General features: G+C 50.2%; 1 long non-coding RNA gene across 1 annotated transcript; it reads right to left on the minus strand.

Annotated features, from left to right (window-relative positions):
- Window positions 1-4,878: 4,878 nt before the first annotated feature.
- LOC118472088 (uncharacterized) lies at window positions 4,879-6,546 on the minus strand. The gene is made up of 2 exons (XR_004849638.1): window positions 6,204-6,546; window positions 4,879-5,517 (listed from the first exon to the last, which is right to left on the minus strand). It is a non-coding gene; the product is annotated as an uncharacterized lncRNA (long non-coding RNA).
- Between the last annotated feature and the right edge of the window lie 17,355 nt (window positions 6,547-23,901).

Below are 23,901 nucleotides of genomic sequence, written 5' to 3' on the forward strand. Positions count from 1 at the left end.
ATTTCCCCGGGCTCGGCACGCGGTCGGGGTGGTCGGCCTGGTCGAAAGTGATGGGCTTGTCGGACCAGTCTAGGTAGACTGGCGCCGCCACCTTCACCGAGCAGACCTCCCGGCGCTCTTGCTTGCGATGCCGAGCCGAGGCATTCGCCGCATGCCCTCCGTAGATCATGAAGCAGTCGCGGACCTTGGGGAATCCTCCTGCTTGGTGATCTTCGTTCTTGTCGTCGTCGCGGGCCCTGCCACCCTCGGCGGGTGGCCCGGCCCTGTGGAAGTGACGCCGAAGCATGACGCACTCCTCGAGGGTGTGCTTGACGGGCCCCTGATGGTAAGGGCACGGCTCCTTGAGCATCTTGTCGAAGAGGTTAGCACCTCCGGGGGGCCTCCGAGGGTTCTTGTACTCGGCGGCGGCGACAAGGTCCGCGTCAGCGGCGTCGCGTTTCGATTGCGACTTCTTCTTGCCTTTCTTCTTGGCGCCGCGCGGAGTAGACGCCTCAGGAGCCTCTTCCGATGGGCGACCCTGGTGCTGCTTGTGCTTTCGGAAGATAGCCTCAACCGCCTCCTGGCCAGAGGCGAACTTGGTGGCGATGTCCATCAGCTCGCTCGCCCTGGTGGGGGTCTTGCGACCTAGCTTGCTCACCAGGTCGCGGCAGGTGGTGCCGGCAAGGAACGCGCTGATGACATCCGAATCGGTGATGTTGGGCAGCTCGGTACGCTGCTTCGAGAATCGCCGGATGTAGTCCCGGAGCGACTCTCCCGGCTGTTGCCGGCAACTTCGAAGGTCCCAGGAATTTCCGGGGCGCACGTATGTGCCCTGGAAATTGCCGGCGAAGGCCTGGACCAAGTCGTCCCAGTTGGAGATCTGCCCCGGAGGCAGGTGCTCCAACCAGGCGTGAGCAGTGTCGGAGAGGAACAGGGGGAGGTTACGGATGATGAGGTTGTCGTCGTCCGTTCCACCCAGTTGGCAGGCCAGGCGGTAGTCCGCGAGCCACAGTTCCGGTCTCGTTTCCCCCGAGTACTTCGTGATAGTAGTCGGGGGTCGGAACCGGGTCGGGAACGGCGCCCGTCGGATGGCCCGACTGAAGGTCTGCGGTCCGGGTGGTTCGGGCGAGGGACTCCGATCCTCCCCGCTGTCGTAGCGTCCCCCACGCCTGGGGTGGTAGCCTCGGCGCACCCTTTCGTCGAGGTGGGCCCGACGGTCGTGTCGATGGTGCTCGTTGCCGAGGTGGCCCGGGGCCGCAGGCGCAGTGTTGCGCGTGCGCCCGGTGTAGGTCGTGGCTTCCCGCATGAATCGGGAAGTCGCGGCATGAGGTTCCGAGGGGTATCCCTGCCTTCGGGAGGCAGTGCTCTCGGCCCGTCTGGCCGCAGCGCCTTCCAGGAGATTCTTGAGCTCTCCCTTGACTCGCCGACCCTCGGTGGTTGATGGCTCGGGCATCGTGCGGAGGAGCATTGCTGCGGCTGCCAGGTTCTGACCAACCCCGCTGGATGCGGGCGGCGGCCTAACCCTGACATCGTTGGCGATGCGGTGCCGGAGACCTTGGGGCAGGTGATGTATTTCTCCGGCCGGGGGTAGGCCCGCCCATGCCTGCCCGGCGTCCCGGCGGATCGTCTCAAGCGCTCCTGTTTCCTCGTTGAGCCTGGCCTGCGCCCCGCGGGCTTGGTCGAGCTGTGGGTCGTGACCCCCCGCCGGAACGGGGACCACAGCTAGCTCCCGCGGGATGTCGGCGCGAGGCACGGGCCTAGGGAAATCGCCGTCCTCCGGCATGCCAAGATGGTTGCCTTCGGAGGGATCCCCCAGCTCAACGTGGAAACATTCGCGGCTTGGGCCGCAATCCTCATCGTCGAGGCTGCGGCTTCCATCGGTACAGTCGGAGAGGCAGTAGTCACATGCGGTCATGAAGTCCCGCACGGCCCTGGGGTTGCCAAGTCCAGAGAAATCCCAACAGATGCTGGGATCGTCATCTTCCTCGAACCCAGAGGGCCCGTAGGTCGAGACGTCCGTCAATCGGTCCCAAGGCGACCGCATACGAAACCCCAGTGGGGTTGCACTCGCCTCAATGAGGGCGCCCGCCAAGGAGAGGCCGCTTGGCGGGTTGAGGCCGAGTCGAAATGACGCAAGATGGGAGTTAGTCAGTACCTTTGGGTCGACGAGGAGCGACGTAGTCACATCGGGGACTGGTTGCACCGTCGTCCCAGGTACAAGGGCGACGTCCTGCAGGCTTTCCGCGAGCGCGCTGGCGTCGTCTTCTTGCTCGGGATCGGTGTGTCGCGGGGGGACGGCGCTTGTCTTCGTCTCGAACGCGAGGTCGACGCCCAGCGCGCCTTCCGTCGAGGTGTCGAGGGCGCCGATCCGCTCGACGGCTGACGAAGCGCGGCCTCCCGCCTGGCCTTGGTTGCCCCGCCTCCTCCTCCGTTGGCGGGGGAGAGGACGGAGCGAGCTCGAATGTTGTTCTTCCACCGCGCGGGGAAGATGTCGTCAGTTCCGCCGCCGGCGGGCGGGTCGTCGGCCGCCATTGTCGTTGTCGCGCGGCGGTGGACGGAGTATCATGTCGTAGCTGCCGTCGAAGGACATGAACTCAAGACTCCCGAAACGGAGCACCGTCCCGGGCCGGAGAGGTTGCTGGAGACTGCCCATCTGGAGCTTGACGGGAAGCTGTTCGTCAGCACGCAGCAGGCCCCTACCTGGCGCGCCAACTGTCGGCGTTTCGAGACCGGGGGGTCCCCAAGCCGACAAGTGAGTGTGCTGCGTGCCCCAGTCCAGATGGGTCGAGCGCGTGGGCGAGCGCGAAGGGGGGAGAGGCGAGGCGGTCGGAGACGGGCGTGAGAGAGGTGGAGATCCCGCGGCCTTCGTGTTCGTCCCGCGCCCAGGTCGGGTGCGCTTGCAGTAGGGGGGTTACAAGCGTCCACGCGGGTGAGGGAAGCGAGCGGCCCCAAGAGAGCGCCTGTCTCGTCCTCGTCCCCGCGCGGCCAACCTTCTCTGAGAAGGCCCTGGTCCTTCCTTTTATAGTCGTAAGGAGAGGATCCAGGTGTACAATGAGGGGTGTAGTAGAGTGCTACGCGTCTAGCGGAGAGAGAGCTAGCGCCCTGGGTACATGCCAATGTGGCAGCCGGAGAGGTCTTGGCACCTTGCTGGCGTGATGTCGTGGCTGTCGGAGGAGCAACGGAGCCTGGCGGAGGGACAGCTGTAGGAGCGGTCGAGTCCTTGCTGACGTCGCCTTGCCTCCGTAAGAGAGCTGAGAGCCGCCGTCGTCATAGAGCTTGTGGGGCGCCATCATTGCCCATCTGGCGGAGCTGTCCAGATGGGACGCCGGTCCTGTTCTTCGTGACCCGAGTCGGCTCGGGGTAGGACGGTGATGGCGCTTCCTGTTGGCGTAGCGGGCCCGTGTCCTAGGTCGGGCGACGTGGGGACTCCTCCGAAGCCGAGGTTGAGCCTGTCTTCCGTGGCCGAGGCCGAGCCCGAGCCCCCGGGTCGGGCGAGGCGGAGATCGTTTGGCCGAGGCCAGGGCGGAGCCCGAGCCTTGGGGTCGGGCGAGGCGTAGTTTCGTCGTCTTCTGGGGCTGAGCCCGAGTCCGAGCCCTAGGATCGGGCGGAGCGGAGTTCGCCGTCTTCTGGGTCTTAGCCCGAGTCCGAGCCCTGGGGTCGGGCGGAGCGGAGTTCGTCGTCTTCCGGGTCTTAGCCCGAGTCCGAGCCCTGGGGTCGGGCGGAGCGGAGTTCGCCGTCTTCCGGGTCTTAGCCCGAGTCCAAGCCCTGGGGTCGGGCGGAGCGGAGTTCGCCGTCTTCCGGGTCTTAGCCCGAGTCCGAGCCCTGGGGTCGGGCGGAGCGGAGCTTCCTATGGCGCCTTTGGCAAGGCCTGACTGCCTGTCAGACTCACTCTGTCGAGTGGCACTGCAGTCGGAGCGGCGCAGGCGGCGCTGTCCTTCTGTCAGACTGGTCAGTGGAGCGGTGGAGTGACGGCGGTCACTTCGGCTCTGCCGGGGGGCGCGTGTCAGGATAAAGGTGTCAGGCCACCTTTGCGTTAAATGCTCCTGCAATCTGGTCAGTTGGCGCGACGATTTAGTCAGGGTTGCTTCTAAGCGAAGCCAAGGCCTCGGGCGAGCCGGAGGTGTGTCCGCCGTTAAAAGGAGGGCCTCGGGCGAGACGGAAGTCTCTTGAGGTCGGCTGCCTTTGGCCGAGGCTAGGCTCGGGTGAAGCGTGATCGAGTCACTCGTGTGGACTGATCCCTGACTTAATCGTACCCATCAGGCCTTTGCAGCTTTATGCTGATGGGGGTTACCAGCTGAGAATTAGGCGTCTTGAGGGTACCCCTAATTATGGTCCCCGACAACTATTAATATTATTTGCTAGTAGATCTGGTTTTTATGTTTTATGCTGCATTATTAATTTAATTTTAGACCCTGTTAATTTCGTAACATATGCGCTCTCGTGCAGAGCTGCTACAGAGACCATTAGGGATGAAAACGGTCGGAAACGGTCGGTAAACACTAAAATCATTACTGTTTTCATATATTTTATCGGAAACAAAATTGAAAACGGTAACTCCGGAAACGGAAACGATATCGGTATTTCGGAAACATCGGAAACGAAAGTTCGGTGCGGAAAATACACCGGTAACGGTCGAAATCTAAAATACGACCGGTAAACATATTAAACTGCACAATACAACAAAGTTGACAAAAGATCACAAGTTCACAATTCATGATATAACAAGTTCATAATATAACAAGTTCACAATGATCACAAATTTATAATATAAAAGTTTACAAAGATCACAAGTTCACAATATAACAAAGTCATAGTATAACAAGTTCATAAAGATCACAAGTTCACAGACTCAAAGTTCACAATTCATAATATCCACTCGATTTAGCTGACATGGCATGCTTACTCATGAAATATTTTTTCCTCACATAAAGAGTTTTTTTACATCATCACAGGAAAATCCTAAAATCTAGTGTGTGGAAAAGACAGGCTGTCAGCTCTTTATCATTATATATTACTAATACATAACATGTGCTTAGAAAAGGGTGGATTCGTTCGAGAGACCAAATTGTTAATCTCAACTGCCTTCCAACACCATCTATCCTAAAAAAATCTTAAGGCGTCCAAAAAATACAAAAAAAGTAATCCTTATCCAGAGACGTACAGACGATGCGAAAAAATCACATGCTGGAAAATTCCGAAAAAAAAATCCGAGACACAATTCCGGAAAATTCCGAGACACAAATCCAGTAATTTCCGACAAAAACCGGTAACCGAAGGAAACGGTCGGTAAAACAACACGCCGATTCCGATTCCGATACCGATTCCGACAGAAAATTCCGAAAACCGATTCCGTTTTCGAAAAATACCGTTACCGGTGAATCCGATCGAAAAATTTCGAAATTGGTTTCCGAAATACCGAAAAATTCCGAAACCGTTTTCATCCCTACAGACCATAGGCCGCAGCTTCGGAGCGAAGACCCAACAGTGTGCAGCACGTTGTCATTCACTTAAGCCTTCAGGTGCAATTGATTCCTGTTTCTGATAAGACAATTGATCCAAAAAAATGGTCAGTTCGAAACATGTCACTCAGATATTTTGAAAAATTGGAAACTTTTTTTCATGCCACTCGATGGAAAAATAAAGTAACCGTCTAATTTTATAAAAGTTGAGTGACATACACAATTAACAAAAATAAAGGAACCGTATAACTAGCTTTGCACGGTGAACTACTGTTAACAAGTGAATCACAGAATCAACCAGGAGGCTGGCGAAAACACCCCGGCCGGAAGCATGAACAGCATGTGGCGTTAGTAACAGAAACCTCTCTCTCTCTCTCAATTCGTGTTGCTGTGCTTATTTACTGGCAAGCTATGGGCCGAATACAAGAAGCAATCTGGGCAGCTCCGACTAAGTATATAGCTTTTGGGCCTTTGGATGGGCCGGCACAATAACGAAGATCGAAGAATACAGAAAGCTTCTAGAAACTGGATGCTTATTGTTTCTTCTTTAGATGGCAATATATGAACTGATAAACTGGACCATATATCAAGGTACATCGTGACAAGCATGGTTAGCAGTGTCAAATTTGGTTAGAACTTAGAACTGTTAAACTGGACGATGATTATCAGCCTCGACGACACAAGACATATTTTCCGATGCTTATAAAATGCATTTTCGAGACTACGAAAAATCCAAAGTGTAGAGAAAGAAATGCATCTGTTTACCAAAGCTTCAGCTCGTAGTCGGTGTCGCGCCCCTTCCGTGTTTCTCGGCATCAGTGCTCTTCTTCAGAACCGTCTGCCAGCATTGACGGATGCTGCAAGTTTGCACAGCGCCATTGCCCCTTTTCAGCTGCCTCTCTCCTTTCCTTTTGCAAGTGCCACACGCCAAAACTTCACAAATCACGGCTCCTATGAAGAAATGATGGGTATTGGCCCTGGTTGTTTGCTGTCGCAGGCAACGGCAAAGAGCAAGACAGCAAGTAGTATCTCTAAAGAAAGAGCATCCAGAGAAGACGAATTGACGAAAGGCACTTTGCTCTCAGTAGTGGATGCTAGGTAAGCACAAGCTGACATTTGAAGTGGGTTAGTTTGGCTGATGCTGCTGCATGTGCCTTGATGTGTGTGTGTGTTGCTGCCAATGGGAAGTGGTTCCACGGCTGTGCTCTCCTTTCGGTGTATTATATTATTATTAAAGAAAAGTTGTTAGAGAATGAAGAATATAGAAAGTATTTTTTATGTAAATTACTCTTCAAATAAAAATTTAGAGAGTAAAATCTAAAAAACTTGCATGCTTTAAAACCCGCGCAACCACGGAAAACAGTTGCGGGGCGACGCGACGTTGGGCCTGTTTGGTTCAGCTTTTTTCTGACCAGCTTTTCTGAGAATCTGGCTGTGAGGAGAATCTGGTTGTGGGGAGAATCTGAATATTATTAGAATTACGTGCGGAAAAAGAAAGATATTCATAGGGCTCAGGATCTAGAAAGTGACGGATTCCTACTATTGCAACAACTCAACCGATTATATGTTTATGTTGATTTTGAATATTTTTTACCTAAACGAATTTTATAGAAGCTGGCTGAAAAGCTGACGCGTTTGGCAGTCCGCAGCAACTTTTGGTGGTCAGAAGCTGCAAAAAGCTGAAACAAACAGCGGCGTTTACGTGCCGGGGTTGACTAAAAGCAAGAAGGTGGAGCACTGGAGCCTGCCGCCGCGACTGTGCGACGCTGCTCTTGTGCGGGCCGGCCGCCGGGCAGGGTGAAGTCCCCTCGTCGCTGCCCCCTCCGTGTGGCCTCTCGTTGCTCGCTCGAAAGGCGCATGGAGTCGTCGACTCGTCGTATTGGCGCGAACAGGGGTGCAAATATCGGATGAGGATGAATATAGCTAGTTGATATTACATTTGGTTTTACTAGGAGTATAATTCTATTCAGATTCAAATTCGAATATAGATAGCATCAACTATATCTGATAGAATACACATAGATATCATTTTTTTATTTTAGTATTTTTTTATTAAAAAGACACGTTCAGACTTCTAGAGAAAATTTGAGAAGTGAGCATACTAATCAACAAGACGTCAAGACTACAGCAAAATTGTTGCATCTTTTTCGGAACCATAGTTCTTATTATAATTTAGGAGTATATACCAAGATCAGATAACAGTTTAGCACCACAAATCTTGCCGTCGAGCTTGGCGCCAAAATTTATGGTGTGAGTATTATCCACATCGGTGTCAACTTTAGATGAGAAAACATTTTCGCACCGTAACCAGCGGCGCTGACCCCTGGGTCTATAGATGGATTTAGTTTGGAAACATTATTTTTCTAAGGGATTCCTATTTTTCTAAGGAAAAATGAACTAATTTCCCTTAGAAAAATGGAAATCCTTTGGAAAAAGTGGGTTCCCAAACTAGCCTTAAGTGTGATATTTTTTAGAAAAACAAAAATAGATAAATATATAATTTAAGTAGTTATTTACGGATACAGTATATATATCAGACGTTAAAAATAAATATATAGATTCAATTTAGAAAAACCAGAAGGACAGAACGAATTTGTCTAGAGAGACTAGAGGGATTCGGACTCAAACGAGACCGAAAAATATGTCTAGCATTTGCAGGTAGGCATGGGCGACAGGGCGAGGACACGTGGGGCGTGTTTGGTTCGGCTTTTTTCTGAATAGCTTTTCTGAAAAGCTGGCTGTGGGGAAAAGCTGGTGGTTAGAATTTAGGTGTTTGGTTCGCCAGCTGTGCAGAAAAGCTGTTCGTTAGAATCTACGTGTTTGGATAATCAGATTCTCATATTGCAGATTCTGTTCGAACAAACGATAAACTTGTCGGCGTTTCGAAACCGGGGGTCCCTGGGCCGACGAGTGAGTGTCGCCGCGTGCCCCAGCCCAGATGGGTCGAGCGCGAGGGCGAGCGCGAAGGGGAGAGAGCGAGGCGGCCGGAGACCGGCGTGAGAGAGAGTGGGAATCCCGCGGCCTTCGTGTTCGTCCCGCGCCCAGGTCGGGTGCGCTTGCAGTAGGGGGTTACAAGCGTCCACGCGGGAGAGGGAGCGAGCGGCCCCAAGCGAGCGCCTGTCTCGTCCTTGTCCCCGCGCGGCCAACCCTCTCTAAGAGGGCCCTGGTCCTTCCTTTTATAGGCGTAAGGAATGATCCAGGTGTACAATGGGGGGCGTAGCAGAGTGCTACGTGTCTAGCGGAGGAGAGCTAGCGCCCTAAGTACATGCCGTTGTGGCAGCCGGAGAGATTTTGGCACCCAGCTGGTGTGATGTCGTGGTCGTCGGAGGAGCGATGGAGCCTGGCGGAGGGACAGCTGTCGGAGTGGTTGAGTCCTTGCTGACGTCCTCTTGCTTCCGTAAGGGGGCTGAGAGCCGTCGTCGTCACAGAGTACGCGGGGCGCCATCATTGCCCATCTGGCCGAACTAGCCAGATGGGACGCCGGTCTTGTTCTCTGCGACCCGAGTCAGCTCGGGGTAGGGTGATGATGGCGCCTCCTGTTGACGTGGCCGGTCCGCGCCCTAGGTTGGGCGATGTGGAAGCTCCTCCGAAGCCGAGGTCGAGTCTGTCTTCCGTGGTCGAGGTCGAGTTCGAGCCCCTGGGTCGGGCGAGGCGGAGGCCACCGGCTGAGGCCAGGGCGGAGTCCGAGCCCTGGGTTGGGCGGAGCGGAGTTCGTCGTCTTCTGGGGCTGAGCCCGAGTCCGAGCCCTGGGTCGGGCGGAGCGGAGTTCGTCGTCTTCTGGGGCTGAGCCCGAGTCCGAGCCCTGGGTCGGGCGGAGCGGAGTTCGTCGTCTTCCGGGGCTGAGCCCGAGTCCGAGCCCTGGGTCGGGCGGAGCGGAGTTCGTCGTCTTCTGGGGCTGAGCCCGAGTCCGAGCCCTGGGTCGGGCGGAGCGGAGTTCGTCGTCTTCCGGGGCTGAGCCCGAGTCTGAGCCCTGGGTCGGGCGGAGCGGAGTTCGTCGTCTTCTGGGGCTGAGCCCGAGTCCGAGCCCTGGGTCGGGCGGAGCGGAGTTCGTCGTCTTCTGGGACTTAGCCCGAGTCTGAGCCCTGGGTCGGGCGAAGCGGAGCTTCCTATGATGCCTTTGGCGGGGCCTGACTGCCTGTCAGTTTCACTCTGTCAAGTGGCACCGCAGTCGGAGTGGCGCAGGCGGCGCTGTCCTTCTGTCAGGTCGGTCAGTGGAGTGGCGAAGTGACGGCGGTCACTTCGGTTCTGCCGGCTGGGGGGCGCGCGTCAGGATAAAGGTGTCAGGCCACCTTTGCATTAAATGCTCCTACGACTTGGTCGGTTGGTGCGGCGATTTGGTCAGGGTTGCTTCTTAGCGAAGGCAGGGCCTCGGGTGAGCCGGAAATATGTTCGCCGTTGGAGGGGGGCCTCGGGCGAGACGGAAATCCTCCGGGGTCGGCTGCCCTTGTCTGAGGCTAGGCTAGGGCGAGGCGTGATCGAGTCGCTCGAATGGACTGATCCCTGACTTAATCGCACCCATCAGGCCTTCGCAGCTTTGTGCTGATGGGGGTTACCAGCTGAGAATTAGGAGCCTTGAGGGTACCCCTAATTATGGTCCCCGACAGTAGCCCCCGAGCCTCGAAGGGAGTGTTAGCACTCGCTTGGAGGCTTCCGTCGCACTTTTTGCAAGGGGACCAGCCTTTCTCGGTTGCGTTTTGTTCCGGTGGGTGCGCGCGAGCGCACCCGCCGGGTGTAGCCCCCGAGGCCTCGGAGGAGTGGTTTCACTCCTTCGAGGTCTTAATGCCTTGTGTAATGCTTCGGCTGGTCTGGTTGTTCCCTCATGCGAGCTGGCTGTAGCCTGGGTGCACGGTCGGGACCCAAGTTCTCGGGCTGGTATGTTGACGCTATCAACGGTTCGGCCGGAGCCGGGTTTGCGAGAGCAGCCCCCGAGCCTCTGCACAGGGCGAGAGGGCGATCAGGGACAGACTCGGCTTTTTTACATATGCCCCTGCGTCGCCTTTCCGCAAGGAGGAGGGGGGAAAGCGCCATGTTACCCTCGATGGGCGCCGAACATGGTGTCTCCGGTGAGCTGCAAGCGGGTAATCCGAGTGGACGTCCGTGCCCCGTTCGTTAGGGGTCGGCTAGGGGCCCAGAGGCACGCCCAAAAGTACCTGCGGGTGATCTGCCGGACCCGGTCCCCTAGCGACGGGGTCCGAGGGCTCGATGCCTCCCTCTGATAGGATTCCGTTACAAGATCGTTCCCGCTGGTCTCGGAAATGTCCTAGGGTACCTCGGGAGCGTAGCCCAAGCCTTGGTTATGTATCGAACGTACCCATGGTCATCCCTCGCTCGGCGTCTGAGGCGGCTGTGAACCCTTCGGGGGCCAGCCTTCGAACTCCTGATCAGTAATGGGCGCGGAGCCCGAGTAGCCTGAGACGGCCGTGAAACCCTTCCGGGGGGCCGACCTTCGAACCCCTGACCAGTAGTGGGTGTAGGGCCCACGCGATCTGAGGCGGCTGTCGAACCCTTTCGGGGGGCCAGCCTTCGAACCTCTGATCAGTAGGGAGGCTCGGAGCCTGGTTCCTTCACGGGGAAGGATCCTTTTCGGGGTATCCCCCTTTCCCGGTCCGTGTTGCAAGAGAGAGAAAGAGGAAAAAAGGAAAAGGATACGAAATCGAAAGACGCGGCGTACCTTTTTTGGCGCGGTTATTATGGCGAAGGCGAAGCGTCGCCTGCTTCTCCTGCCAGAGGCGCCGCCTGTCCCGCCGCGGAGTTAATGCGACGGGGCGAATGGTTGGCGGGGCGGCCGTTGCGCGTGTGCGAGCCGTTCGAGGAACGGAACACGGGCATGTTGTCTTCACGCCGTGAGAGAGGGTTCTCTCGCTGCCCCCGGATGGGACGTGAGCTTGGCTGACGACGTGACCGCTGCTCCCGCCCGCCTGCCACCGTCATTATTGCCGGCCCATTTTTGGCCGCACTGACCGCCGCGCCAGGCTGGCGCTGCTGGGTCGTGCGCTGGGTCGCCTCGAGTCGCGGTATTGGTCCCGCAATCGAGGAGGCACGGTGGTGGCGCAAGTGGCGGTGCGGTTGCATGCACGAAGCATCCGACGCGCCGATTGCATGACACGTGGGCCTGGGCCCCCATGCTGGGCGTGTTGAGAGTCGGAGAAGCGCGCCCACTTGGCGCGGTTGCATGCCGCCTGCATGGCTGCCCGCCCCTTTCGCCCGTCGGTCTGGGCAAAAGTGGGGGGCACTTGTAACCGCTGGGCGGTTGTGTGCACCGCGCACGGCGGTTTGGCTCCTTCTGCTCTGAGCCAGCTTGCATGACGTGTGGGACCCAGCCCCCGCGCCGCAGGGGAGGATCTTGGAGCGTGTTGGAGAAGACTCAGCCCGCAACGGCTGGGGACGCAAGCAGGGAGAGTTGCCTTTAAAAGGAGGGTGACCCCCTTGGAAGGCGACCATGTCTTCGCGCTTCCTTATGCATCGTGTCTTTCCACTTTCCAGGCTCCCGGATGGGGGATACCCGCCGTCTTTCCACCTCGTTGTTGGAAGAACACAACTCCATGGGAGTTGGTACCTTTCAGCCATCGTTCGGCTTCAAGGATTTTCATCATGCGGCCCGGTCGCACCCCCCCGCCGGCGGTCACCCAAGATGGTGACCTCCAGTTCGACGACGGGGGAAAGCAAGTCGGGCCACGGCCTCTACCCCTCCCTCAGCCTCAAGGATTTTCATCACCAGGGCTGGGGAGGGGAGTGTGCCGAGTCGGGGTCGCCCCCTGCGTGGGCGGTGGCCCGCTCCTTCCCTCAGTGATTGGGGGAAGGGGCGGTCGTCGTCTGTGGCGCTGGCAGCTGCCGCGTGCCTGGCTTCTCGGGCCCGAGTGGCTTCGGAGCCGCTCTCGGCGCCGGCTTCTGCCACAGCAGCTGGAAGAGGTTCTTCCGCCGACGAGATAGCCAGGGCCGCCCACGGACCGACCTCCGACTCTACGGCCTTCTGCCCGTCCTTGCCTCACGAATTTGGGCATGGGAGGGGGCCTCTTGGCAGCAGCATCCGCCCTGAGGTCAGTGCTGCCGCTGTTCGGCCCCCCGGAGCAGAAGTCGTCGTCGTCGCTGCTGCCGGAGCGGGCGACGGCGCGCTGTTTGTCGGTCTTCTGTTGCTCCGCAGGCCTCCCCCATCGAGTGGGGTTGTTCGTACCTGCGGAGGTGGAACCGGAGTTCCGTTTGTAATGGCACTTTGCATGCCAGCGTTTTTTTTGTTCATTGTGGCTGTCGGGGCCTGAACATGTATGTAATTTTGGCACGGAGCCGTGTTTTTCCTCATTTTCGAGCGCTAAGACTCGCCTGTTGGTTGTCTGAACCGCTTCACCAAGCGTGAGTCGCCCCGTGTCAAGGTGACGAGTGAGGTATCCGTATCCCGGAGGCGTGGGAGTCCCTCGGCTCGGTCGGCCTTGTTGTCCGAGGCTCCTCTAGCTTAGTTAAAGGGACCCCTTGGCCGCTCTTGGAGGAGCCGAGGCCAGGGGTAGCGATATCAGCATGAACAGGGGCAGAGTTGGGCTCGAAAATGAAACCTGGTCGGCCGGAGCCTGGCCGGGCCGTCCGTTAGCGGGACCGACGCCGGAATTGGCCTGCCGAGGCCTCGGATCGGGCTGATGTCCTCGGGGGACAGCTGGCCGAGGCCCCGGGGTGACTAGCCGAGCCGCCTGCTCGAGCCGGATTCTCGGAGAAGACCCTGGCGGCGATGGTGTGAATCATCTAGGCCCCTTTTGGTAATGTTTTGGTAATTAATGACAACTACTTGTGGACTAACGATTCTTGGAGAAATAAGAATGCAGGGTTGGACCACATAGAACAGGAAATGTTGAAGAGTCATACGCATTGGTTGTGGATCAGATAAAGGCAAAGGTATAATATAGGTTTTACTTTTGCCGGTCTTGAGGAGCTTAGAGAAGTTACCTGACCGGATTAGTAGGCTAGATAGCCGTACTATTAAGAGGGGTCAATGACTTAGATCTGTGTAAAACTTAGTGCCTCATAGAGCATCAAGTAGTTGCATTTACATAAGGACTAACAGCGCTTCTCATTTCGTGAGTTAAAAGTTCATTCAAAAGCATGTTTGAAATTTGAGAAGTCTTGGTTGCGCGGACTGTCCGGACCTTGGGGGCGGACCGTCCGCGATCCTCCAGAGGGTCCGAGGTTTGACTATTTGTGTTGACTCTTTGTTCTATTGCACTGCGGACCGTCCGGGCCTTAGGGCCGGACCGTCCACAGTCCTGACCAGAGGAAGGTAGCTTCGGGTCTGTCCCTGAATTATAGGCGGACGGTCCGCCTGTGAGGCGCGGACGGTCCGCATGTGTCTAACTCGTTTTTGGACAGGGACTGTGTGTTTTTATCGATTTGTACTACGGACTGTCCGGGGGACAAGTCCGGACAGTACTGCCTCAGGTCGCGGACCGTCCGGGAATTATAGCCGGACGGTCCGCACGTGTTAACTCCGTTTGATCCGAGGCTCGGGTGTTTGAATCTGCCAGGTCGCGGACGGTCCGGCCTTGAAGGGCGGACTGTCCGGACCCACCTTTTGAGTCTGCTCTGACATGTTTCAACGGTCATAATAGCCGTTATGGTGTACGGCGGACCGTCCGGCCCTAGGGCGCGGACGGTCCGCGTGTGCGCAGAACTGCCCTCTTTTGCACATAACGGTTGGTTTTAGATTGGGGACTATAAATAGAAGGGTAGCTCATGTGTGAGAACTCTCTTGGCTATTCCTTGCACACATTGAGCTCATTTGTGATCTTCCAACTCACTCTCTCACACTCTTTGCTTGAGATTGCATTCTAGTGAGAGATTGAGGGTTCCTAGTGCATTTGCATCATTTGGTGATTCTTGAGGCACTAGGTGGTACACCGAGCAAGTGTCGTTGGCTTGTTACTCTTGGAGGTTGCCGCCTCCTAGACGGCTCGGGTGATTGTCTCCGTCGAGCTCTCCAAGAAGATTGTGGAGAAGTCGCGGTGTTGATTGTGAGGGGTTCGCGCCTACCTCGCCGGAGCGGCAAAGGTGACATTAGTGGAATCGAGGTATTGAGTGATTTCTTGTCCACTTGGCTCAAAGATCAAGTCGTGTCTTGATAGAGGAGCAAGTGAGAGCTTGAAGTCCACCTCAACGTGGATTAGGGGTGATCGGCAAATCACCGATACCACGGGATAAATTTCGGTGTCTATTCCTTCTAGCATTACTTATTGCCTTGCAATTGATTAGTGTTTTGCTTATTGTTCTTCAAAGTATTCAATCTCCGTAGTTGTCTTTCATACATTGTTTACTTATTGACACTAGTAAATTTATTCCCCTTGTTGTATTGATTAAATTTACTTAGTATTGTTGTTTTTAGTCAAAACCGTCTATTCACCCCCCCTCTAGTCGGTGTCCTAGATCCTACAAGTGGTATCGGAGCCGAGGACTCCATTGTTTGTGGATCTAATCATCCCGGAGTGGGACAATATGGCTAGTAACAACAATGTGCACATTGGGAAGCCACCGCACTTTGATGGAAACAATTATGATTATTGGAAAATAAGAATGTCAATGCATCTTAGAGCAATGGGTGGAAAAATTTGGCCAATTGTTAGAGATGGATTTGTTGTATTGAAGGAAGATGAACCATCCGTTAGTGATAATGAGAATATCCTCACAAATGATCAAGCCATGAATGTCTTTTATGATGCTCTTGATATAAATGAGTTCAATCGTATCAAGAATCTCACAACCGCTCATGAGATTTGGGTAAAACTAATGGAAATTCATGAAGGAACTACAATTGTGAAGAGTGCCAAACTATATGTGTGCAAAGGGAAGTTTGAGCAATTTATTATGAAAGAAGATGAGAGTGTATCCGATATGTTCAATCGATTGAATGAGATTGTAAATGAACTCAAAGGACTTGGTTTTAATGTACCGGATGTGGATTTCACACACAAGTTCCTTAGATCACTTCCGGAGAAATATGAGACTATTGTGACAATGCTAGTAAGGAGTGATCTATCTACAACCTCTCCAACCGAAGTATTGGGAGAAATTCTCACTCAAGATATATTTAAGAAGTCACAAGCCGATGCTTTAAGTTTGGCAAAGAAGGTGAAAAATGAATCTATTGCTCTCAAAGCCAAGGCCTCAAAGGCAATTGAAAAGGAAGATAGCAATGATGAAGAAAATGAAAGTGAGAGTGATGGTGACATGGCTTTATTTGTAAGGAAATTCAATAAATTCATGAAGATGAAAAGAGGTCAACCTAGAAGAGGTCAAACATCTAGAAGAAATGCTTTCAATGATAGAAAATGTTTTGAGTGTGGGGAACCCGGTCACATTGCCATGAATTGTCCAAGCAAGAAGAAGAAGGGCAAAGATGAAAGTGACAAGAAGAAAAAGAAATACTATAACAAGAAGAAAGATGGCAAAGCCTACTTAGTTGAATGGGACTCGGATGATAGCTCGGATGATGATGATGATGACACCTCATCCAAGCTTAATGCCGGAATTGCCATCAAGGAAGCTCCCTCACTCTTCTCATCCCCCCATTGCCTCATGGCAAAGGGAGATGCTAAGGTAAAAATCATCACCGATTTAAATGATATAAATGATGATGATGATATCGATGATGTTGATGATGATGGCTATTCATATGATGATCTTGTTAGAATGTTAGGTGAGGCCGATGACTACATGCACAAAGAAAAAGAAAAATTTAAGGCCTTGAAGGAATTGTATAAAAACCTCCAAGTGTCTTTTGAGGAGCTCAAGACCTCTCACAATGATCTCAAAGAAAATTGTGAGAAGCTTGCGGATGCTCAAAAATCATCTATTGTGCATGAAGTTGAGGTGGTCACTAAGGATGTTGGAGTCACTTGTGACTTACTTGATAGTCTTACAAGTGAACCACTACCTACTAACTCTATTTGTGATAAATGCAAAATTTCTCTCAATGATAATATTGCTCTTGATGAATCAAAAATTATTGTTGAGAATGAAGTGTTAGTGGATAGAATAAATACTCTAACTCATGACCTAGAAAAGGCATATGGTGGTAAGAAGAAGTTGGATTTCATATTGGGAAGTCAACGATGTTCTCTTAACCGTGAAGGTCTTGGATATGTTCCCAAGAAAGGAAAGAATGCTTTTGTAAAGCAAAAGACATTGTTTGTGAAAGAATGTGACAAAGTGTGTCACAAGTGTCACAAAAAGGGACATGTTAAGAAAAATTGTCCCAAGTTCAAACATGTATCCTCCACTTGTTTTGAGCATTGTTATGTTCTTTCTCATAATGCAAAAGGTGTTCATGCTAAATTTGTTGGTACTTCAATTGTTGGAAACAAAAAGAAAGCTATTTGGGTGCCAAAGACCTTGGTCACTAACATCCAAGGACCCAAGCAAGTTTGGGTACCTAAAAGAGATTGATTTCCTTTTGTAGGTAAACTACAAGGCGGGAGGGAATCATTGGGTGTTGGATAGTGGATGTACTCAACACATGACCGGGGATATGAAGATGTTTACCCAAATGAGTGAGGAAGATTGCTCAAATTATGATAGTATCACATTTGGAGATAATCGTAAAGGAAAGGTTAAAGGTTTGGGTAAAATTGCTATTTCAAATGATCATTCTATATCAAATGTGCTATTGGTTGAGTCTTTGAATTTTAATTTACTTTCCGTAGCTCAATTATGTGATTTAGGATTTTGTTGCAATTTCACAGTTGAAGATGTTATTATCTCTAGTGTTGACGGTAGCAATCTTAAATTTAAAGGTTTTAGACATGAAAATCTTTATCTTGTTGATTTCTCATCTAATGAGGCAAAGCTCACAACTTGCTTATTTTCAAAAGCTTCACTAGGTTGGTTATGGCATAGAAGACTTGGTCATGTTGGGATGAAGCAACTCAATCGGTTAACCAAGCATGACTTAGTTCGAGGCTTGAAAGATGTGAAGTTTGAAAAGAACAAATTGTGTAGCTCTTGTCAAGCCGGTAAGCAAGTGGCAAATACTCATCCAAATAAAAGTCAAATGTCCACTCATCGACCTTTGGAATTACTTCACATGGATTTATTTGGGCCCACATCTTTTGTAAGTATTGGTGGTAATTCTTATTGTCTTGTGATTGTGGATGACTATTCAAGATTTACTTGGGTTTATTTTCTACGAGACAAATCCAATGTGTTTGAAACATTCAAGTCATTTGCTATATTGGCTCAAAATCAATTTGATTTCGACATCAAAAAGGTTAGAAGTGATAATGGGTCGGAATTCAAAAATGCAAGAATTGATCAATATTGTGATGACAAGGGTATCAAACATGAATTCTCTTCCAAATATACCCCGGAACAAAACGGTATTGTTGAAAGAAAGAATAGAACTCTTATTGATATGGCAAGGTCTATGTTAGCGGAATATAATATATCGGATTCTTATTGGGCCGAGGCAATAAATACCGCTTGTCATTCATCAAATAGACTATATTGTCACAAACTCTTGAAGAAAACTCCATATGAATTGCTCATTGGTAGAAAGCCAAATATCTCATATTTTAGGGTATTTGGTTGCAAATGTTATATTTTGAGAAAGGGAAGCCGGCTTTCTAAATTTGAGAAGAAATGTGATGAGGGTTTTCTTCTTGGATATTCATCAAATAGTAAGGCTTATAGAGTCTTCAACAAAACTCATGGTATTATTGAGGAAGCATATGATGTTGAATTTGATGAAACAAATGGGTCTCAAGATGAGAGTGATAATCTCGATGATGTTGGGGGAACTCAATTGATAAATGCAATGAAAACAATGGCCATTGGTGAAATAAAACCTAAGGAAGATGATGATGAAGATAGTGTGGTTGTCATTCCTTCATCCTCAACTATAAATGAGGAAGATCACCAAAGCAAACCACTCGATGAAACCATGGATACTCATGATCAAGGTACTTCAAGACCTACGGTTTCTCCTAATGCTTCATCAAGCAACTATCAAACGGTATCAAGAATTCATCATTCCATTGTGAAGGATCACCCGGTTGATCAAATTGTGGGTGATATTAGTAAGGGTGTTCAAACTCGCTCTCGCATAGCTTCATTTTGTGAACATTTCTCTTTTGTATCTTGTATGGAACCTAACCGTGTAGATGAAGCTCTACTCGATGTTGATTGGATGAATGCAATGCATGAAGAATTAAATAACTTCGCTCGAAATGAAGTTTGGGAGCTTGTTGAGAGACCAAAGAACCACAATGTTATTGGTACAAAATGGGTGTTTCGCAACAAGCACAATGAAGATGGTGTGGTAGTAAGAAACAAGGCAAGATTAGTTGCACAAGGATATACTCAAATTGAAGGATTGGATTTTGGGGAGACATTTGCTCCCGTAGCAAGATTAGAAGCAATCCGGATTCTACTTGCTTATGCTTGTGCACACAATATCAAGCTCTACCAAATGGATGTAAAGAGTGCCTTTCTAAATGGTAAGATTAGTGAACTAGTGTATGTTGAACAACCTCCCGGTTTTGAGGACCCCAAAAGACCTAACCATGTGTTCAAGCTTTCTAAAGCTCTCTATGGGCTTAAGCAAGCTCCACGCGCTTGGTATGAAAGGCTTAGGGATTTCTTGCTTTCCAAAGACTTCAAAATTGGGAAGGTTGACACTACTCTATTCACTAAAAGAATTGGCAAAGATTTATTTGTTTGTCAAATCTACGTTGATGATATTATTTTTGGATCTACTAATGAATTATTTTGTGAGGAGTTCGGAAAAATGATGTCAAAGGAATTTGAAATGTCTATGATAGGAGAATTGAGCTTCTTTCTTGGCCTTCAAATCAAACAATTGAAAGATGGAATTTTTATAAGCCAATCAAAATATTTGAGGGACATGCTCAAGAAGTTTGGTTTAGAAAATGCTAAGCCTATCAAGACTCCAATGGCAACAAATGGTCATCTAGACTTAGATGAAGGAGGTACCATAGTTGATCAAAAACTTTATCGTTCAATAATTGGTAGTTTGCTTTATATTACCGCATCTAGGCCCGATGTTATGTTTAGTGTATGCATGTGTGCTCGATTTCAAGCTTCTCCTAGAGAGATTCACTTAAAGGCCGCTAAAAGAATTCTAAGATATTTGAAGTATACTCCCAATATTGGTCTATGGTATCCCAAAGGTGCTCAATTTGAATTAATTGGATATTCGGATTCGGACTATGCGGGGTGCAAAGTTGATAGAAAAAGCACCTCCGGTTGTTGTCAATTTCTTGGTAGATCTCTTGTTTCATGGTCTTCTAAGAAACAAAATTCGGTTGCTCTATCTACCGCCGAGGCGGAATATATATCGGCCGGAAATTGTTGTGCTCAACTATTATGGATGAAACAAACCTTATTGGACTATGGAATTATTTTCAAGAATGTGCCTCTCATGTGTGATAATGAGAGTGCGGTAAAATTGGCTACCAATCCGGTCCAACACTCAAGAACCAAGCATATTGATATACGGCATCACTTCTTAAGAGATCATGTTGGCAAGGGAGATATCTCTGTTTATTCCATTGGCACCGATGATCAATTAGCAGACATTTTTACAAAACCTTTGGATGAAACAAGATTTTGTTCTCTAAGAAGTGAAATGAATGTGATCGATATCTCTAATGTGACTTGAAGTTGATCACACATGTGTCGCCTTGCATCTTGGGTCTAAGTATGCTTTTTATGCTATTTATTTGGTATTATTTGTGCATTTTTCATTTCTAATTGCTCTAGATAGATTAATTCAAAAATCTTGCATTTCTCAAATACATCATAAGTATATGCATGCATACCAACTTTTGGATTGGTCAAAATGTCCATATATGAGCACCAATTCGGATTCGGAATTCAAAATCAGAAAGTGGACAGAAATTGGAAAAATGAGTATCAGGCCGCGGACCGTCCGCCCATGGACCGCGGACCGTCCGCAGCATCAGGAAATGGACAGTCCGAGCAGCCTCGCAGACCGTCTGAGATCTTCAGGGCGCGGACCGTCCGCCGCCCCCGCGCGGACCGTCCGCGACAGGGCAGAAAAAGGGACAGAGCCCGCAGACTTGCCAGTTGTGCCCATTCTGTTGTTCTCTTCTGCTCTCCTCTCGCATATACTCTCTTGTGTCGAGTGTGCGCGGACCGTGAAGTGAAGTTGCGTGCGGACAGTCCGACAGCTTGCAGCACCATTCCCTCAACATGTCTTCATCACGGTATCTTCCAATCTTGTGGATTTAATCAAATTTCATCAACTTTGAGATTATTTGGGTTTCTTCTCTGATCTGAAATTGAGCAGTGGGTTTCAAACTCTGATTGGTGGGATTGTTAGTTCTTCTCAATATCAATGCTATGCAAAATTTTCAACTTATTTGGCTGGGTATTATCTGCAAAAACATCAAATTGAACACTTGTGGCGGCTAGGGTTCTTGGAGTCGCCCCTGGTCGGTCGCGGACCGTCCGCCTGGTGGACGCGGACCGTCCGGGCCTCTGGCGCGGACCGTCCGGCCCCCTAGCGCGGACCGTCCGGACCCTGGCAGAGTATTACCATTCCATTCCTTTTTTTAAGTGGCAATTGGTATCAATTATTTATCTCTGGATGTCTGTCACCTTGTTGCAGTGGTTTTGGTGGTCTCCGCAAGAAACTTGCAGGTCGCTTTAAATCAAAGCGCCCTCATGGCAATGATGATGATTATACACCGACCACTGATTCAGAGGCCCAATCCTCAGCTGGGGGCACTGAATCCATGGATGCTGAAGATTTTCTTCATGTTCATCCAGATTATCCCATTGATATCCAAGGATGGACTTATCCCAAGCGGCGATTTTCTATGGCTGAGTACTGCTCTAGACGGACTGTGAACCAATATGCTCTGCCATCAGATACCAATATTCAGTTTTTCCACACTCAGTTGCAGTTTGATGTCTTTTGGGGCACCCTGGTGGATACCAACTTTCATAAGCATCAGGTGATTGATTGGTCCTTCTTGCTCAGTTAATCAGTCATGGAGGGTCTTATCCCCAAATTTGAAACATGTGGGTTATATCAGTTTATGGGGCAGCGCACCGATTTCAATGAAATGGCAGTTAAGCAATTCTTGGCTACCTCAGAGATTGATATTGCAGAAGAATCTATCACCTGGATGACTGGCTTCAAGTGGTATTCTGCATCTTTTGCTGACTTTGCCGCTGCAAACAGTCTGGACTATGGCACTATTTCTGCTGGGGTGGATCTATATACTGAAGATAACTTTGAGGATTTTGTGCAGTTCTATGAGCCAGCCAGGCTCGGTATACCCAGGAGATTTGGAGAAACAGCAGGACTCAGACATCATCCTGCTGTCATCAACAAGATTGCCAGAGTCACCATTCTTCCCAAGAGTGGTGATAAGAGTAAAATTCGAGATAAGTTCTGGAACATAATTCAGCACATCATGAATGGAGAAGTCATGAACATTGTTCTTTTCATGATGAGGCAGCTTAATGATTTAAAGATGGACAAGAATCAAAACTTGGCATATGCTCCATACATTATGGCTCTTATCAAATCCAAGACAAGATTTGAGGGCCCATGTGAGATTGTTCACACTCCATTCAGGCCTTTTAAGAATGAGATAGGGTTTCTCACCAGGCCACTCACTCCATTCCCAGATGATGAGGAAGACCCTGGCTATGAGGGTGGAGCAGCGCCTAATGTTGAGGAACAGCAGATGCCTCCTCCTCCACCTCCTCCTCAGCCTCAGCACTATTGGGAGCCTGCTCCAGGATATTTTGATCCGTATTTTCAAAACATGCAGCAAGGGCTGGAGACTCATATTGATACTCGATTCGAGGGGTTGATGTCACATGTGGATCACCGCCTCGATAACATGCAGTCTCGCTTTGACAGCAACTGGGATGCGCTCAACTCTGAATTTTCTGACTTTCGTGATCAAATTCACACTAATGTCACTGATCCCATCATGTCAAGGCTGAATAATATGCAACAAAGCTTTCAAGATAACATGGGTGCTCTCTCCAGTCAGTTTGATAATCTTTCTACAACTGACAACATGCATGATATCAGTCAAAGGCAGCAGCAGCTCCAGCAGGACTTTGGCCAGTTCTCCTCCCTGTTTGACACCTTCAGCACTCATTATTACAACATGCATCCTCCGCCGAGTGATCAGTAAGGCCTCTCCTTTGTGGCAATTGATGCCAAAGGGGGAGAGAAGTGATGAGAAGTTGTCAGGCGTCTCCTTCAGGGGGAGTTGGTGGGGGAGTTGGTGGTTCTATGTGGACACTAAGACCATGCATATGCATTTTATCTTTTTCGTGCCGTTTTAGTTTATGTCTTATGCATTTGGAACTTGGTTTGATCTATTAACTCTATGTCGTATGTCTGTGGATTATTATCTGTAATATTCTGTGGGATGAACTATGTTTTAGTTCACATTACTCTGTGTGTGGTTAATCGAGAGGTGGTTATAATTGCTGCGCTTACTCTACGGATCATCCTGTGTATATCTCGATAACCATGATTGTAGGAAAGTCTCCATCAAGCTCCAATATACTATGTGTGTTATATCTTCAACTTCAAATAATCCTGCACACACTTAGGGGGAGCCTTTCTTGCATACTGAGTTTTTATTGGGATTTATCTATCTATTGGACAGAACTTCAAATTAAGATAAGTCCTATGAAACTCATCTCCAAGATCTATCTTATACCTTAGGTATGAGAGAGATTTGGAGAAACTAAACTTCTCTTTTAATATACTATGTGGTGTTGTCATCAATTACCAAAAAGGGGGAGATTGTGAATCATCTAGGCCCCTTTTGGTAATGTTTTGGTAATTAATGACAACTACTTGTGGACTAACGATTCTTGGAGAAATAAGAATGCAGGGTTGGACCACATAGAACAGGAAATGTTGAAGAGTCATACGCATTGGTTGTGGATCAGATAAAGGCAAAGGTATAATATAGGTTTTACTTTTGCCGGTCTTGAGGAGCTTAGAGAAGTTACCTGACCGGATTAGTAGGCTAGATAGCCGTACTATTAAGAGGGGTCAATGACTTAGATCTGTGTAAAACTTAGTGCCTCATAGAGCATCAAGTAGTTGCATTTACATAAGGACTAACAGCGCTTCTCATTTCGTGAGTTAAAAGTTCATTCAAAAGCATGTTTGAAATTTGAGAAGTCTTGGTTGCGCGGACTGTCCGGACCTTGGGGGCGGACCGTCCGCGATCCTCCAGAGGGTCCGAGGTTTGACTATTTGTGTTGACTCTTTGTTCTATTGCACTGCGGACCGTCCGGGCCTTAGGGCCGGACCGTCCGCAGTCCTGACCAGAGGAAGGTAGCTTCGGGTCTGTCCCTGAATTATAGGCGGACGGTCCGCCTGTGAGGCGCGGACGGTCCGCATGTGTCTAACTCGTTTTTGGACAGGGACTGTGTGTTTTTATCGATTTGTACTACGGAC

This window comes from Zea mays, chromosome 5 (assembly GCF_902167145.1).
Source record: "Zea mays cultivar B73 chromosome 5, Zm-B73-REFERENCE-NAM-5.0, whole genome shotgun sequence".
Classification (NCBI taxonomy): Eukaryota; Viridiplantae; Streptophyta; class Magnoliopsida; order Poales; family Poaceae; genus Zea; species Zea mays.